This window comes from Capra hircus, chromosome 13 (genome assembly GCF_001704415.2).
Source record: "Capra hircus breed San Clemente chromosome 13, ASM170441v1, whole genome shotgun sequence".
NCBI lineage: Eukaryota > Metazoa > Chordata > Mammalia > Artiodactyla > Bovidae > Capra > Capra hircus.
In genome coordinates, this window is record NC_030820.1 from 74,013,896 (window position 1) to 74,018,706 (window position 4,811).

General features: G+C 40.3%; 1 pseudogene; it reads left to right on the forward strand.

The window, feature by feature from the left end:
* On the forward strand, positions 1,330 to 2,180 carry LOC102190708 (annotated as a pseudogene).

The following is a 4,811-nucleotide window of genomic DNA, read 5'->3' on the forward strand; positions in this document are numbered from 1 at the left end:
TGAAGTAGCCTTCATAGTCAACAAAAGAGTCTGAAATGCAGTATTTGGGTGCAGTCTCAAAAACAACAGAATGATCTCGGTTTGTTTCCAAGACAAACCATTCAGCCACACAGTAATCCAAGTCTATGCCCCAACCACTAATGCCAAAGAAGCTGAAGTCGAATGGTTCTGTGAAGAACTCCAAGTCTTTCTAGAACTAACACCAAAAAAAAGATGTTTTTCTCATCACAGAAGACTGGAATGAAAAAACAGGAAATCAAGAGATACCTGGAGTAACAGGCAAGTTTGGCATTGGAGTACTAAATAAAGCAGGGCAAAAAACAGCGGAGGATAATAGTTGTAATTAATTTCAGCCAATTTCAGCCAATTTCAGCTCTTAGGGGAGCTGCTGCTGCTAAGTCGCTTCAGTCGTGTCCAACTCTGTGCGACCCCAGAGACGGCAGCCCACCAGGCTCCCCCGTCCCTGGGATTCTCCAGGCAAGGACACTGGAGTGGGTTGCCATTTCCTTCTCCAATGCACGAAAGTGAAAAGTGAAAGTGAAGTCACCGAGTCATGTCCAACTCTCAGCGACCCCATGGACTGCAGCCTACCAGGCTCCTCCATCCATGGAATTTTCCAGGCAAGAGTACTGGAGTGGGGTGCCATTGCCTTCTCCTCTTAGGGGGGTAGCAGCTCTGTATTCTCCACACCCAGCCACATGACAGACAACTGTGCACATGTTCCTGGAGAAGTTTAAACATAGCTGTGGCAGCCAACTTGGGCAAAAAGAATTCTGTTCTTCAAATATCAGGGATCTACGCTCTGCCTGCTGATTGCCCATTCCGATCTCATAAAGAAGCATCTCCTCTCATTGTTACAAGCCCTTCCCACTCTGGTCAAAGTGACCAGGGCCAGTGCCTGGTCCCTACACTTCATTTTTCTCTACCTGGGAGCCAGACATTTAAAAAATAACTACGTGTATAGGAAAAATTAGAAAGTGAGAATGCATGTCCTAGAAAGGGGCTCAGAAAAAAATGTGAAAATATCATAAGTTTTCATTCCAGACTGATCCTCAACATAGGGACAGACTAAAGCAATAAAAAACCAACAAAACCAAAACAGCACTCACAAAAACAGTAACAAAATAAAATCACTCCCTAGGGAAGGGGAAGAAATGGATTTCCACATTATTAGATTCAAATATTCAATTTTTGTAAAAAAAAGAAAAAAGTCACAAGGCATACAAAGAAATATGAAAGCTTTTTAAATAAATCAATAATAATTGTTCCTGAAGAAGATCTGATGGAGGATCTGCTAGAGAAAAAGGTTTTAAGAAAACTGTCTTAAAGATGCTCAAAGGGCTTTCCAGACCTGGCCAAGGAGGAGGCGCCAGCCTGGGAGTTGACATTCCCCACAACAAGGACAGACAGGTTCCACACAAGGAGCCCAAGAACCAGGACATTTACGCGGGGCTGTTGGTCAAACTGCACAGGTTCCTGGCCAGAGGAACCAACTCCACCTTCAATTAGGTTGTCCTGAATAGATTGTTCATGAACCACACCAACTGGCCACTGTGGTCCCTTTCCCGGATGATCCAGAAGACGAAGCTTCCTGGCCAGGAAGGCAAAACAGCTGTGGTCATGGGGACTGTAACCAATGGTGTTCGTGTTCAATTCAGTTCAGTTCAGTCACTCAGTCATGTCTGACTCTTTGTGACCCCATGAACCACAGCACACCAAGCCTCCCTGTCCATCACCAACTCCTGCAGTCCACCCAAACCATGTCCATTGAGTCAGTGATGCCATCCAACCATCTGATCCTCTGTCGTCCCCTTCTCCTCGTGCCCTCAATCTTTCCCAGCATCAGGGTCTTTTCAATGAGTCAGCTCTTCGCATCAGGTTCATGTCCAGGAGGTGCCCAAACTGAAAGTTGTGTGCTCTGAGAGTGAGTGGCCATGCCCAGAGTCGCATCCTCAAGGCAGCGGCCAAGATTCTCACCTTTGACCAGCTGACCCTGGCCTCTCCCAAGGGCTGTGGCACTGTCCTCCTCTCTGATCCTTACAAGGGGTGACAGGTGTACAGGGCATTTCGGCAAGGCCTCAGTAACCCGGCATAGCCACCTCAAACCCTATGTCCACTCCAAGGGCCGGAAGTTAGAGCGCGCCAGAGGCCAACGAGCCAGCCATGGCTGCAAAAACTAACCCGAGAGTCTACCTTGTTACTAAAAAGATTTTGGATGCAAAAAAAAAAAAAATGTTCATGGAACTAACTTGAAGAAAGTCAATACAATAAATGAATAAAATGGAAATATCAATATAGAGGTTTTTTTTAACTAAAAACAAACAGAAAAAAAATTCTGGAACTGAAAAATACAGTAACCAAAATGAAAAAGCCATTAGAGGGATTCAAAGGTAGATTTAAGCAGGCTGGCTACAAAAGCAGTGAACTTGAATGATGATAGAAATTATCAAGTCTGAAGAACAGCAACAAAAATATATCTGTGGTATATCATAAAAATATATCAAAATACTCATTGTGGGAGTCCCAGAAGGAGAAGTGAGAGAGAAAAGGAAGGGAGAGTTTTTGAAGAAATATGACAGAAAACTTACAAAATTTGGTGAAAGATATGAATATAAATATCCAAAAAGTACAATAAACTGCAAGATGAACAAGATACCTATCTCTTATAGATAAACAGATTTTCTTCTCCTAGCCAAATTTTGAGTTCATGAGTGATGAGACCATGTCATCTGAGTCTTCTGTGTCTCTCTACCCATTCTCTTTTCCTCTAAACCTAGGACATACATAGCCCATCAGAGATTAAATCGTAACAATCAGCATGTCTGAAAGGAATTCCTCCATGTTCTGAGGCTGATAAAAAAAAACAACAAGGAAATATATCCTCAGTTGCAAAGACTTTCAGCTAGTGAAACCGTCATCATTTCTCAAAGTTCCATTCTAGTAGATGAGATTGAATCAAATAATTAGTTAGTAATATTAATCATACTGCTAACTATAATGTTATGGTATATTATAGTATTACAACTGTAGTTATAATAGTATAACATAATCAAGTAGTATATAAATAAATATAACATAAATAAAAGTACAGCTTTTATAGGTGTTACCAATGACAGGTACATATTGCTATAAAATTATAGAAAAGAGGGCTTGCCCTGATCAGGGAAGCCATGGAAAAGTTAACAGAAGGAATCACAACTGAGCCAAAACCTAATGGATGAGGCAGAGGAACGATGAGATAATAGAAGAACAGGCAGAGACAATACCATCTATAAAAATGTCATGGTTGAGAAAGTGACGGTTTTAACAGACTAAAAAATAAATTCCATAAGCTAGCGGAAGAAAGAGTAGGAGGAAGTTTTGAGAAGACAAGATGCCTCTAGAGATGGGAAAACATAAAGTAAATAAATTGACAGGCATTATTATATTTTATTACTTCTTGTATTAGGATATAAATTCCTAAAATAGTCAGGAACAATATGATACTACTTACTAGGATAACTATAAAGCTTTCATTAAGTCCATTAAGGTTGGTATTGACAAAAATATAATGGACAAAAAAAATCAAATCTAATGGGATGATGAAACGGTTTTGGAGATGGATAGTAATAATTGCACAGCAACATGATGGTACTTAATTCACAAAACTGTACACTTAAACGTGGTTAGAATGGTAAATTTTATGATATGTATGTTTTACCATAATAAAAAAATTTAAGTTCATTATAGCAGAATACTTATGTCCCCAAATGATCTAGTATTTGATCCTATTGTAGAATCATAAGAAATTAATATCATAGCAAATGGGACACAGGGAAGTCGGATGTCTCTTTGGTTAAAGTTATGCATAGCTTCTATATCTATTCACTGGAAAAGACCCTGATGGTGGGAAAGATTGAAGGCAAAAGAAGAAGGGGGCAGCAGAGAATGAGATGGTTAAATAGCATCACTAATTCAATGGACATGAATTTGAGCAAACTCCAGAAGATAGTGAAGGACAGAGGAACCTGGTGTGCTGTAGTTCATGGTGTCACAGAGTAGGACACAGCTTAGCATACTGAACAACAACAAGCTTCTGCATCTAAACTTACAGCTGTGATTACTGTGAGTCTATTAACCAAGCGATGGGCTACTCAAGCAAGAGGATCATGATATTTACAAAGTGACATTTGACTATTAGGAATCTCTTCCATATTAATGATCTCTAATGAATATGAATGGTCTCACATTATGGGTTCATTTATTCCATAAGTTACTCTTGAGCAACAATTATGCGTCATAATAAAATTTCTGTTCACATTTCCTTCTCTAAAACTTGTTCTTAGATTTTTTGGCCCCTGTGCCTTGAGGCATGTGAGATCTTAGTTGCCCGACCAGGGACCAAACCTGTGCCCCTGCATTGAGAACACGAAGCTCCCCTGCCAGAAAGGTCTCAGTTCTCACCAACTTTTAATCTTACTTATTCCACTACCCTTGCAATAAAAGCAGACCATTATAATATCCCATAAATCCATGAATTAGGTTGTCTTTGCTTCCAGGTAAAGTGGACAAGGACGATATTTCCTCAAGATCTGCCCACTCAGAAAATTGTCATTCCTCACTCTTCTTCAGGGTAATGAAGCTATAAACGCTGAAGCAGTTGTTTTCAATCAGTCCTAACACACATACACAGAAGGACTGTGCAAATCAGACAGTTTTTTCACCATTAGTCATCCCTGAAGAAACCGTAAGTGCGGATTTCAAATACTGTAACAGCACAGCACAACAGGAAGAGCATGTTCCATAGGTTAAGAGTGTAAACTGCTTGCTCC